The 14,526-nt window shown below is 51.0% G+C and overlaps 1 long non-coding RNA gene across 1 annotated transcript; it reads left to right on the forward strand.

Annotated features, from left to right (window-relative positions):
* Positions 1 to 5,738: 5,738 nt before the first annotated feature.
* LOC129603930 (uncharacterized) lies at positions 5,739 to 11,844 on the forward strand. Its single transcript, XR_008694334.1, has 3 exons — positions 5,739 to 7,630; positions 7,807 to 7,871; positions 8,060 to 11,844. It is a non-coding gene; the product is annotated as an uncharacterized LOC129603930 (long non-coding RNA).
* Positions 11,845 to 14,526: the final 2,682 nt, after the last annotated feature.

Here is a 14,526-nt window from a genome sequence, read left to right on the forward strand (position 1 = left end):
ACAGCTTCACCTTTGTTCCGCCTCTGTCAACACGCCGCGAGCGCCGCATCGGGCTGCTCTCCGAGGACGCGCCAGCCGCACCACTGGCGAGCGGCGCTACCGGCGGGCCTCGGGTTGCCAGGAGATGATTGTCACGGGAACCTAAAACAGCCAGCGTGTGCGTTTACGTAATTGGTCGCATATGAGCAACAAAGGCCCCTAAATGTGTTTAATGAGACTCCTGGTCAGCGATGATCCGGTTTTCTGGTCTGCGCGCGTGACTTATTCATGGGTTCATTATGTACAGTAGTAATGTACCGGATTTTGCGTCTATGCATTCCGCTCTGCAGAGCCCCAGATGACCCTGCTGTGGCGCCAGTAGAGGCTGGGCACTGTGAGAAGGAAGGGGAGGAGGAGGAAGGGAAGTGTGTGAGCATATTCGAGGAAATTTATGAAGCCTGGGAAAAAGACGGGAGGCTCCCGGTTTGTCAGCATGAGACACAGAGAGATGATCCGCGTCGGTTCCCTGTAGTTTCTGAGGAACGAACGGCTCACTTTATCTAATCAGCCTGTGCTGAAGTTATTCAGTGGTGGCACCGCACGGGGACAGACGTCTGTGGGTCGACTGGGGCCAGCGGAGCCGGGCCGTTTGAAATGCGATCCGGCAGCGAGTGACGTCACACGGCGCCGCTGCTGGAATGTCGTGCGTAGAGCGAGCGTCGGAGCTCACACAGAGGCACAACTGTGGTGGCTTATCACTGGGCGCGTGACACTTTGTACACCAATACTGTGCAATGGGCTCTTATCGGCACCGTTTGTCTGCAAGAAGCCACGGTATTGACGTTTCATAGCTGGAGAGAACTTTGAATAATGCACATTTAAATACAGATAAAGGCTTTTTAAGTTGGCACCTCACATGCTATGGATTATGGGAAATATACGGTTCAGTTTTAATGGTAGCTTATCTATTGTGCATTGGGGATTTAATTTTTTAGATGTTGCATTTATAGAAACAAATGTTAAATTGGCATAAACCCTTTCTTTCACATTACTGTGTATATGTTCGTGTTGTTATAACAGCCCTGTCCACTAGGGGCAGTGTCCTGCAGGCTGTCGCTGCAGAGTCCTTGTTCATGAAGGGCATGATAATACTGTAGAATGTGATGCAATCGTGTTGGATTTGCTCTCACTATTGCAGCATTTTCCAGTCTTCCAAATGCACTAGTTGCCCATTGGTTTATAGATGAGGTGTGCGATCATGCATGGCTGCATGAGAGGACCTGCTCGAGGGGAAACACGAGGAGAGTTTAGGTCCGGAGTGCGAGTTTTAATGTTCGACCTCAGGTTGTTCATCGGCACATGTGATATTTTGCAAATGCACATGCAGCGTTCTGCCCAGTTACACAAGACCGTCACCGGATCCGTGCATGTGTGCGCGTGAAGACAGGGCGGTGTGCAGACGAACGATTAATTACTGTGGCTAAAAGGACGTTCAGGCGGACAAACGCATTGAGTGGACGCGCGTGTGCGGCACCGGCTGCTGAGAGCACCTTTGCATGTATCGTTGCATGTTTCTTTACTCCTTCACCTCTGCTTAACCCCGCTGATTTATTTTCCTTGTTTGAATTTCACGCAGCTGAACGCTCTCAGGTTATCTGCAGATCTGTGCTTTCTCAAGGCTGATTAGTCGTAATATAATCCATGTGCTGCAGGAGAACGGCCTGTGACCCGTTGTTTACTCTTATGATCAGACCGGGAGGCCTCCCTCGCTGCTGCGGCTGCGTCCCGTCTGATGGGGGGGTGAAGCAGGTTCTGTTGAAGCTGAAGCCAACGGCGTGTAGGGATTTACCCTGGGATCTCGTTGGCACATGGCTCCTGACACACACACACACACACACACACACACACACACACACACACACACACACACACACACACACACACACACACACACACACACACCTAGACTCTCCTTACTGAGGCACGACTCCGGTCACCGCGGATATTAATACACTGCTCCGCCACCGAGTGTGCTCAGCGCTGGCGTGAAAATATCTGACAGGCACTATTTATAGCAGCTGCAGGCGGGCGAGCGACGCGACGCAGCCTCTGCCGGAGTTGTGTTCCACCCGACGAAGCCCCGGGGACTGGGGGTGGGGGGTGGGCGACGCAGCCCGGCCCAGGAGGGGAGGCAGAGCGCCGGTGGCGGTCAGGACCGGCGGTGGAGGGGAAGGGGCGGAGGGGGGGGGGGGGGGGGGGTGTTGTTAAGTGCGCAGATGAAAGAGACACATGTGGTTGCGAAAGCCCAAACGCATGCAATATTCATGCAGGTGTGCACTTTTGCCTCTGCGTCCCTTTAAACACACACGTGCCGCCTCGGTGAGTGATTTTTTTTTTTTTTTACTACACGTTAAATCAGTGATGAAACCTCCGAGGAATGTGGGGCTTTTTGATCGAGCCTATATTTAGATTTGAAGCCGAGGTAAATTAAAGATGAATTACACACGTAGAGTGTCAGAGGCGGGTCAGCTGGTGTGTGTGTGTGGGGGGGGGGGGCTCAGACAGCATCTCCTTCCTCACATCTGCAGGCGACACCTCCAGGTTTTAGCCCAGTTCATCAGCGCTGACTCCAGTGAGACGGACACTGGGCCTCATTGGGAGCCTCTCTGCTCCCCAGCGTGTCCCCACACGCCTGCTGCTGGAGCACATGCCTTTTACTGCGTTGTCCGCCTGCAGCGCCATGGCCCGATGGGCGTCTCTGCTCCTGCATATCCAGCCCCATACTGTGCAGTTTACTGCAGTACAGGAGGACGTACACGCAGACAGCGTCTTGTCTTTGAACACTCGCGCTGTGACTTCACACGTGATTTTCTCTGTGAAGGCGTGTCATAGTGTGAGAAACTTTACATTGCAATAAGCAAATCTGGGTGTCTCAAATCTCTCTCTGTCTCAGAGCTACAGCATCGAGCAGAAGTTGTCGCGTGATTGAATGTGCTGACAGGGCAAATTTAAGCTGATCCTGCACTAAGGGCCTGATGGCAGCCTGTTCTTCAGTAGCTACCTGCTCATCTTTTGGCAGGTTCTGTCGGGTTCTAATAACGGTCAACTTGGACCTAAGCCATGCTACGGTGACTGTGGCTGATCGTCTGCTCATCAGACTGAAATATCAGATTAGGTGGAGGTTTTACAAATAGCAGTGACCCCTTCTCTGACTTTTCTGGTTATTAGTCTGATTTGTGACAGCTATTGGACACCTCGTCAACGGATGACAGCCTCGTCAGCCTCGGGCCACTTTGTAATTAGTGCTAATTAGAAAAAAAGCCAGGACTGAACCTAAAAATGACGACCCCCCTCACCACACACACGCACACGCACACACACACGCACACACGCACACGCACACACACACACACACACGCACACGCACACACACACACACGCATACACACGCACACACACGCACACACGCGCACACGCACACACACGCACACACACACACACGCACACACGCACACACACGCACACACACACACACACGCACACACGCTCCCTCTCTGTTTCTGCTGCTGTGGCAGAACAGAACTTGACGTTCAATGGTTATGACACATCTCAGTTGCCCTCCTCCACGGCAGCCTCCTCCTCTGCAGCGTGCGTGTGCGCGCGTGCGTGTCTCAGGGAGCGGCAGACACACAGCGTGGTAAACAGACGGACTGGCAGACTGGTCATCTGCTCGTCCGCTGTCAGACGCACCAAACATTGACTTTCTGTGACTACACCGTGTACTCGCGAGTTTGAATGGAGGAGGCGCTTGTGCGCGCTCTGCCCCGGCATGTGGACGGAGTCACGTGTTCCTCGCCGCGCTCTCTCGGCTCACCTGGTGGTTGCCATGGGAACAGCCAGACGGCGGCAGACTTTGCACTGGCTTCCTCCGACGGGGATTGTGAGAACAGAGAGGAGGTTCACGGCGCGAGGAATCGCTCGGCGAAATCCTCCAAACTTCACGCTTTTCTAAATAAATCACCGTTTAACAACTGCCTTCGCGCGATCATGTCAGCGCGTGCGCTGCTGCTGCGGCGGAATTGAAGCTTCGGGGCATTGAAACAAAGGCGGTGATGTTTGAACACACTGATACATCAGACTTCTCTAATAGCATCATGGCAGCACATCCGCGGCTCCAACACACATGCTTTGTTGTGTCTCGCGGTGCCTCTGTCTGATCATTTGCATTCCCCGGAGAGAGAAACAGAAGCGCTCTGTGCTGTTCCCTCGCGTCCTGAAGCCAACCTGCAGCTGGACGGAGGCGCCGAACGCCGCGGCTGCAGCACCAAACACTTGCTCTTGCGGTTTTGGGGGATTTTTTCTTCCTTCCCTTAATTGCGCCTCCAGTTTATTATGCGGACGCTTGAATAGCACGATGTTCCCAGCTTTATCGCACCAGTTGCACACTTCTCCCCTTTGTGTTTTGCCAGCTGCCCTGACAGACGTGTGTGTGTGTGTGTGTGTGTGTGTGTGTGTGTGTGTGTGTGTGTGTGTGTGTGGTGGGGGGGGGGGGGGGTCGAGGGGTGAAGGGTGACTGTGAGGCTGATCGTGTGTGGTTTGCATCAAATTGTATTTATTGTGGATGAATCTTATAAATACTTTTGGTGGTTGCAGGCAGACTTTTTTTGCAGGATGGGGTGGATTTCAGCCGCTGTTTGTGCTTTGGGCTTGGTTCTGGTTCCTTCTGTATCTGGAGGGAAACAGAGTGTGCACCTCTGCTCTGTCGTCCTCGCTTCCTGCTTTTTTGCCTTCTTCCCATCCCAGCTGCGAGCCCTCACAGCCGGCGCAGTAGCGGAAGCGGTGCCGGGGGGGGGAGACGACAGCGAGACAAAGGGCGAGAAGACACACAAAGTTAGAGAGAGAGGGAGAGAGAGAGAGAGAGAGATGAGATTAGTAGAGAGAGGGAGAGGGAGGGAGGAGAGAGAGAGAGAGAGAGGGAGAGAAGGGACGTGAGAGAGAGACGGGATGAGGGAGCGGATGATGGGAGGGAGAGGAACCAGCTAGAGTTCGGGAGAGGATGAAGGGGAGAGAGGGGAGGGAGAGAGAGAGGGAGGGAGAGAGAGAGAGGGAGAGAGGGAGGGAGGGAGAGAGAGAGGGAGAGAGAGAGAGAGGGAGGGAGAGAGAGGGAGAGAGAGAGGGAGGGAGGGAGAGAGGGGGAGAGAGAGAGAGGAGGGGGGAGGAGGGGAGAGAGAGGGAGGGAGAGAGAGAGAGGGAGAGAGAGAGAGAGGGAGGGAGAGAGAGGGAGACAGAGAAAGGGAGGGAGAGAGAGAGAGAGAGAGGGAGGGAGAGGGAGAGAGAGAGAGAGAGAGAGGACGCCGTGGTCCGGTCCGGCCCGATCCCTCCCGGTCCGCCCATGTGGGCTGAACACAACACAAACATGTGAGCCTCTCCAGCCGTCCCACAGGACTCTGGGAGACACTTACATAAAGCAGCTCCCGTTCTTGTTCTGCTCACTCTCACATGGGGGAGCATGTGAGACGGGCGCTCTGTGCCGCCGCCGCCTGCCTTCCCCACCCCTTTGTCTCCCACTCCCACACCCAGAGTTTATCTTCCCGCTCCGGCCGATCAGTCGGTCAGACCCCCCCCCCGTGTCTGCCTCTCACAGCCTCCGTGCAGGGCTCCCGGTCCAGCCCCTCGCACCTGCACCCACTGGGAGCCGGGGGTCAGCGCATGATGTGCAGCTGTAGGGAGGAGGGGGAGGGAGGGAGGGCTAAAAAAAAAGTGCTGACCTCATAGGAGCAGCCACCCACATGACGTCACGGTCGCAGCCCGAGCTCGCAGCGCTGAGTCGGTGCCAGACTCCCATGCTGCCGCTGTGGCTCACATCACAGATACGCACTCGCAGCTGTACTGGTTGGAGCAAACCAGTGAGTCCAAGCTGCACGAGCCTCAGGAGGGTATTTCACTTTCGCATCTCAGCCGTTTAATGAAAACACCACAGATTGGGAGGATCCTTGAATCAGATCGGGTGATGGATGGATCCGAGGCCCCCTGGGGAGTCGGGATAACATGAACTCCAGTATCACTTACACTGGAAGATGCACAATATGAGATATAAGATGAAGAGATAAGATACAGTTCGAGGCTCCTATAGGAGAACAGACACTAACCAACCAACCAACTAACTAGTTGCCACCTGTGGGGACTGGTTTCCTGGCTCCCGGTGAGGAGAAAGGGCCCTGGGGTTGTTTTCTATCTCTACATGCATGCTGGGCGTTCTTCCCAGTCGGCACTTCGCCCCTGGCACCGTCCGCGGCAGCGAGAGCCCATTCCTCCGCCGTCCCTTCACCTACTTCGCCAGCAAACAGGCGCGGTCCACAGTGAACTAGACGGATTATCTTTGTCGAGGGAAGAGATCAAGACAGATTATCGCATAACAGTCCTCGCCATCAGTATTTCTCTCCCTCCAGGGAACCCGGCAACAACTTACACAGATTATTATCGGCGGAATATGGTGCGTAGCCCAATTTGGAGGAAAAAACCTAGGCATTATTTTAAATGTCCCACATCAAAGATGGGTTAGCGTTTGGGCCGGGGCAGGTTTTAGACGTATCCCGGCGATAGTCTAATTCCTGGATGTCAGACATAAACTCCTGGAACAGGACAAAACTATGAATAGTTAATGAGGAAGCGTAAACCGAGGCAGCGGTTCCGTCTCTGATGTCGAAAACAATGCGCCCGAGCTCCGACTGTGATCTCAACACTGCGGGCTTTGTTGTGGCTCTTGAGCACAGTCAGCGTTTCTGTCCTCGCCGCTCGCCGTCGCGTCCAACTCAGAGGGGGGAAAACGCGCTTCTGTTGTGGCCGTCGCCACTCGCTCTTCTGAAGAACGGCAGCTACCGCCCTGGAGGAGGGGGTCAGAGGTCGCGACCCTTTTAGGCCCGTGTGAGAGTGGAGTGGACTGGCGTCTCGGCATCAACCTGCTACTGGTGCTGGGGTCGTTGGTGAATTTCGCGCCCTCTCTGCTCTTTCAGTGATTACGCCCCGGAGCCGGAGCTGCATTGACTCTGACCTGATCTAAATAAAGCACTATCCCACTGCTCTGTGGCTGATTTGCCGGAGGCAGCGAGCGGTCGAGATTACCACAATTCTTGGGCTTTGGCAGGCGCAATCTACAGTAGATTTATTTCATGACCATTAATCATTTGCTTTTTCATTGGTGGATAATCTTTGGATCGTTGCCACTGAGCACCCATTCACTGTCAGAGCTGCATTGTGGATCTGAAGGCTAGTCCTATTTTAAAGAAATTACAGGCATGCGTTTCATCTCATTTCTTTTTTTTTATCAGCGTAAAAGGTTTCTGTTGTATTTAAAAAATGAAGGGTGTGTCTTAAAGGCTCACAAGAGGCTGTAAAGCAGCAACTATCTCCACGTCCCTACAAAAACAGGCTTATGGTTCCTTTACAGTGGCTCCAAGTCATGCAGTCTCGGTCATATGGTTGCCCCAGTAACCGTGACATCAAGGCAGACATAATGATGCATGAAAACTCTAATAGCAGGGGACCAGTTGCTAGGCGACCTGAACTCACAGAAGTCGCGGGGCAGGCGGCCAAAGTCTTGTGACCTGGGGGGGTTCCACTGATGAACTACCCCCACCCCCCAACTTTAAAGGTCTGTGCCCCTCACGCTGAAGCCCACGCTGTGTTATAGCTTCATGTAGCTAACGCTCAAGTTTGCTCGCTAACGGTGCTTTTTTCAGGACAAAGGTGTGACTTTACAGTTTTTGTCCACCATCATTTTATTTCTATTGAGAGTAGGTTTCTGTGCCTGCCTCTGTCCACCCACAGGTTTTGTCCTGAAGTTTGTCAGTAACCTAATGCTTCAGCAGCTGATTATCATCAGTTAACTCCAGGTAATTAGTAAAAACATTATGTAAACATTCATTCCTCATTGATATAACGATTCATGCTCATTTGCAGATAAATGAACAACTAACTACTGTAAAATCATTTCTGCAAATGCACTTCCTTTATTATTCTTTCTCTTCCCTCGTTTATTTATTTCTTATTTCTTACTTTCCTAACATTTGTGAAATCGTAGTGCTCCTCTGACTCCAAGGAAACCGTCTCTGTTTGTCTGCGCGACGAGTTGAGCAAGAACTGCATGAGGAGAAACACACATCGCACTTCAACAAGATGTTACTTGCTGGGGAATAAGCCATTTTCAGATTTACAGTAAATGCTGTTGTTGATCCCAAATCGATCTTAGGCTCATCGCAGGTTTAACCCTTGGGGGAAACCTGAGACGCAGAGGAAGGAGGCGAAGCGAGGTTCTGAACCCGTGGATGAGCTTTAAGGTATCGCGGCACTAATATTATGACTCAGGACGCGCGCACCCTCGCATGTGAAGGTGGATAATGAGCTGCCGCTCCGTCTCCCTCTGGTAGAGCTCTACTCATGCTCTGCAGGAAGCGTGCGCCATTATGAGCGGAGCCTGTTAGAGACCCTCAGCATTATCAGCCTAATTAGAAATGAGAATCACACGTTCACGCAGCCTGCCGATGCGTCTGTGATGATGAAAGCATTAGTCACCGCAACCTGGAGGGACCGGCTGAATAGAAGGAGTGATGCAATCAGCTGCTTCAGGATGCGCGAGGTTAATAAAATAACAAATCCCCCGGTTGTTACTTGACAACCTGACAATAACGCAGCGCCTGTGTTTAATTATCTTTTGTAACAAAGCACCATACATCTGCTTTTGTTCATTTCATTTAGCTTCCAAATATTCCTGTTTCCTTATAGTAGGTGTTTATCCTGAATGACTTATTTAAAAGAATTGGCTTTTATGCTGGCGACTGAGTCCTGAAGGTGAGAACTTTGTATTGTTCACACTACTTCTATGCAGCTTGAGCCAGACTGTTTAATCCTTGGACATTTTAATGTTTTTAATGCCAAAGACTCACATTATCATCATTAAACATTATCGCTTTTACCAACCCTCATTTCTCTTTCTGGTTATAATTCACAATATACCACTGATTCTGTATTATTATGTTATAATGACACATTGCTGGAAAGAGGTGCTGGGATGCATTTCTGATGAGAAGCAGAGCGATGGTGGCTAATAATAGTAATAGTTGAGCCCTAAATGTCAGCGCAGTCTCAGACCCGGCAGCTTTTAAGTCATTGCTCAAAGCGTATTTATCCTCCTTGGCTTTTTAGTGCTATATAAATAAAGTGGATTTAAACTGATTTTAATACAATGGCACCTTACAGAACTCCCCCTCATTACCCTGACCTTGAATTCAGATACGTGATTGCGGAGCTCTGACCTGTTTATACTGGGAATAAACTGGCATTTGGAAAAATGCTCATTCCTCATATGTGGTAACTGGTAAACAGAGGGAGACAGAAAACAGCCAGTGTGGTGGAACGAGGTGCTTATGTCATCCCCACGGCCGCGGGTCAGCCTATTTATAGGCAGTGTTGCCTTTTATATCATTGCCAGCAACAGTGGCCTTTTATCCCCCCACAGACACAGTATTAGTTATTGCTTGATGTGGCTGGAACCTAATGACTCACATGGATGACCACTGAAACATGACCCCGGAATAGATTGGAACAGGGAGCACCGGCGTTGTGTTGATGCAAACACATGTTGATTTCATTTTTCCTTCCTCTCTCCTCACAGTCGCCAGCGGCGACGCAGAAAATCGCGTCTCCTCCGACCGGAGCCCCCGGCTCCGCGGCCTTCTGCTAATGAAATGTTTTGCAGTGAGCGATTCCGCTTGCCAGAGCCCGCCCGACCTGTTTTCACTGTGAAGCGCGATCGCCCCGTGGGAGCCAGCGCTCAGTCTCCACCACCTGGGGACTCCTCAGGAAGCGAGGGCTGCGTCTGCAGAACAAACAGCGCGTCAGCCCGCCGTCCTGCCCACCGGCCTTTCTGCTGGTTGCCATGACAGGCCGGGGACGGCTGCTGCAGGCAAGCGGCGCCGCATGTGAGGCTGCAGCACACGAGGGCGGGAGGAATCGGTGCGTCTCGTTACAAACCCCTGTGGAACCGTGTCACTTTATTGCGAGTTCGGAACTGGGTCTGACGTCGGAGCAGCTCCCTGTCAGGCCGACCCGTCGTCCGTCTTCGTCTCGCGCTCCCTCTCTGATGACTCACACGTGCCTCCGTACGCCCAAACACAGGCCGACTCATGACTCGATGATTCCCGGCTACGCCGTGAGTCAACCTCGGCGCACACCTCCTCCACCGCGGTGTGGGCTCTGCCACCTCTCTGCTTTTGTCATCAGCTGTGCTCAGATGTTCTGCAGCGCAGACTTTTAATATTGTTTTTGGCTTTTTTCACTTTTGATCCAAGTTCCCAGATTATTGCTGCCAGCATGAACAGCACAAATGTCAGAGGGGCTTAGTTTGGGCAGTTCTTCTCCAAACCACTGAACTTTGGCTTGTTTTAGTCTAAAGTTCTTCTTATAAAGTGACACCTCGATTAATGTAACTAGGCCCAAAGACCGGGATGTTTATTATAATAGCATCCATCTGGAATTCTGTCGTTCCAGTATAATAAAGAAAACAGATCTAATGTAAAACTGTGTTAACTGTAACTGTAACCAGCCATGTAGAGACATGAATCATTGACAGGAATAAAATAAGCAAAGCACATATTTCAGGTACAGATGTGTTATCCTTCTTATATTGTACTTGAAAGTTCTGCATCAAGAACTGGGTTTTTCCTGATTTCATAATCTTCTTTCAAGCAACACCGTGGGAGGTGAAACAAAGCTTTGATTGCATAAGATTTCTCCCACCATCAGCGCAGTAAATCAGGCCTCCCTGAGACGATATAAAATATTAGTGTGCCATTAACCAAATGGGGCTGTTACCTCCGTGCAGCTGGAGGAGCGAGGAGCCCTTTTTATGAGATGGAGGCGCTACAGGCCAATCCTGGCGTAGCAAATAAGCCAAGTTTATGGTTGTCTGTAGATGGGCCTATCAAATATGGTCGGCGTGTATTATTCATAAGATAACTGCTTGTGAAAGGCATCGCAGTCCCGTGGTTCATAAATCTGCCTGGATGCTGACGCCTGCCCTGCTTAAAGCTCTATCAGCTGAGTGTTTTATTGACTCATCATGTGCAGTGGCTTCATAGCTGCCTGGAGTATTCTAATATGTGTGTATGTGTGTGTGTATCTGTATCTGCATGACGTGGCCTTCCTCCCATTTCCTTCACACCAGCAGACACACTGGCTTCTGAACAAAGCCATTACCCCCCACTCCCCATTCTCAGGAAGCAGGAGCTTTTTCCCCTGCAGGCGCATCACAGTCTCAGATAGCTTTCAGGCTCCTCCGACTCGCTCGCCTCAATTAGCTGATCGCACGGGGGCAGGTCAGGGGTCAGGCTCCAGGGGAAAGGTCATCCAGCTCAACCGAGAGCCATTCCACCTTTTCAATAAGCCCTATCAAGTAGAGAGGAGGCTGGTTTTTCCACGCTGATTATTTCATTTGGGAGGACTGACTTCCATTAGATTTACTGAGCAAACTGAAAAGCAAAACCATCACAGCATATAAATATTTAATTATTACAACTTCCTGAGAAAAACTGGAGCTTTGAGACGTGACAGTTTGGTAGATGTTAGCTCCAGGCCTGCAGATACTGATAACACTCATTAGGTAGTAATCTGTCCGTCCAAATCCTGAAAGCTTGTATCACCTAGAGAACAACACACACTAGTTGATAACTAGAACTAGTTAAGGTTGACCAGGCTCATTGTGTCAGTCAGACTGTCTTTCACAAGACTGCAAGAATACATGTGCTCATCATGACTTTAGCCCCTGGAATGTGGGAGGAAGAATGTGCACCTACACTGCTGGGCCCACACACACACACACACACACACACAACCTGACGACAACAGAAGGAATTTGACCACAATGTCTCCTCTGTAGCCGTTTGGAGCTGCGTGCACGACTTTGATGCATATGATTGTGCCTCAGCATTGTGTTTTTTTAGTTGAAGCATTACATCACTGTATGTTATTTCTCAAGGTCTCATAGTTACAGCCGCTTGGCCGCAAAGGTTGTGTTCCAGATGTTGTCCCCCCCAGATGTTGAGTGGGTGATGTAAACTACACACATGAACATAATGAAGCCGCATAAAGAGGAGGTGGGGGGTTGGGGGTCAAAAATGTGACTGCACATTTCCAGTCAGTGGACAAATAACCAGACACAGACTGTGCAGCTAATGCTAATCAGCTAATGTAAACACAAGTTTGCCAAACACAGCACTGAACTTTATATTGAATAGGAAACATGTCAATAATGTGTTTTCATTTCATGCGTGGCTGCTTGTTGCTCTCCCCAAACCGTGCCAGGAAAAATATTTACTGTCTGAATTTATGTTTGAATCAAGTTTAGCTTTAGTGCACATGAGGACGGAAGGAAGCTTGTCCTCATGCTTCTCTTTTTCACCTCTGAACAGAAGCTGTGTGCACCTGAGGATACGGCTTCTTCATCAGTTAAGCCCAGCGCTGCGCCCACACGACCACGGACCGCAGCGCTGCAACCGCTAACGCTGAGCAGAGGAGCAGATGTTCGTCAGCTGTGGAAGCCCCCTCCTGCAGGGCGGCTGCTTCCGCCGGGGCTCCAGCTGCAGGGGGCGAGAGTCACGTGAACGGCAGGTAAACGGTCATGACCTCGATTCGGTACCTGGGTTGTACAGCGCGACGCAGCACCACTACCAGGATGTGTGCTGTTTGTACCACACAGCTGCTTTGAATGTGCTTTACTGAGGTCGAGTAACTGATTTGCTCCCGAACGGACGAGTCAAACTGCTTTTGTGACCCAAAAAGACTCATGCACTTCCTGTGACTAACCTGGTTGCACGGACCAGAGGAATGAACGGACACAGAGATCGGACTTTCTCGCGAGTCACTTGAGTTTTCTCCTCATAAGCAGGATTTTGTACGAGGGTCAAAGCAGCTGTAAGCCTTTATCTGGACGGACAGCGGCTCGGAACCTGCATTAGCATATCATTAGCATTTCTTACAGGGGATATGATCTATCAAGCCGCACGGCAATCAGCGAGTGGGAGAGAGGAAACCTTAATCAGCCAGGAGATAGGAGGACATATGGCTGGCTGATTAGAGCGGCATTCACCTGCTGACTGAGATCCCCCATCCTGAATTAAGATGCCTCAGCCCTCAGCAGGAGAGGGAGGGAGTCCGGAGCTGCTAAGTGCATCCGTTAGCCATGCATCTCCTTAGTCAGATCAGAATCCTGCTTATAATTCTGGGTCATGCAGTATGTATGGAGCCGCCAGCTCGGGCCCACGGCGCATAAGAAGCCCCGTTATTGATGAGCAGGTAATCGGCAGCCAATGGGTTTTATACAACAGCTTAATACGCTACATGCGTTCATATAAGTGGCGCGGTGGACCTAATCCTGTGTGTGGAGAGTGGACGTCTTATCTAGAGCCATTTGATTGTCTTAACACGGGTCATTACCGACCCATAATAACACTATAGCTCAGCCCGGACTTAGTCCCTATGGTTTCAGCTCACACGTGGCTTTATTAACAAGAGGCTACTTACCTCTGTCGTACAACAGTGTAGATGCCTGGTGATGTAACGTATCTGCACGTGGATAAATCGGTCACAATCATTCCTATGGAACACTGATTGATGATATAAGCACTAAACCCTATCCAGCCATCCACAGGCCTCAGATCTATTACATTATTATTAACAGCACAAATGATTGGAGAATGTGAAAAATAAATTAAAAAACATTTTTAAGGAGGCAGCAGTAGGAAAATAGCCCCCCCCCCAACACTGACCCCTCCTCAGCAGACCCTGCTCCCATTCACAGTTACATTCCCCTAAGAGGACGTGCCATCACTACTTATTACACACACGGGGAAAGGCGGCGGGGAATAAGTAGGCCACGCCGGCATTATCTGTTTTTTCATGCCGTGAAGTCGGTTCAGAGCAAAGCCGACAAGAGCTGCGTGTCCGGTGGGGGGATGTCAGAGGTGGTAAACAGACAGCGGCGTGTCTCAATGTAAACTGAGCGGAGCAATGACAGGCGGCGGCGCCCGCGGGGCCACCTTCACCGCTCCTGCTGCGAACGCTACGAGCGGCTGATTTGTTCGGATTCCCCTGGTTTAACACAGGGAACGCGTTTTTGTTTGCATTCACGGCTCCTGTGAGGTTTACGCTCTTCAGCATCCCAATCAGTTTGATTCTGAGCCAGTGCGTGCCGTCAGAATGCGGATGTTCAGGTATGCTGAGAGCCGTCCAAGATAACAATCAGTCAACAGATGGTCCACTGACCTCCCCGTATGTGATTAAGCTTTTTAGTGGAGGCTTCCAGGAGATCTCCCGTTCGCTGCCTATTATACTCTCTGTGGCTGCGCTGCATTAGTGACCGGCGCTGGCACGGGCCCGGCGCAGAGGATGCGTCTGTCCGTTGGCTGAAGACTGGACAATAGGTCCTCAACCTGCTCATTTGCCTATTCAAATATGTGTAAAACATTAGGACCAGTCATTTGCAGCAGGAAGGGA

The sequence above is a fragment of the Betta splendens genome, chromosome 4 (genome assembly GCF_900634795.4).
Source record: "Betta splendens chromosome 4, fBetSpl5.4, whole genome shotgun sequence".
NCBI lineage: Eukaryota > Metazoa > Chordata > Actinopteri > Anabantiformes > Osphronemidae > Betta > Betta splendens.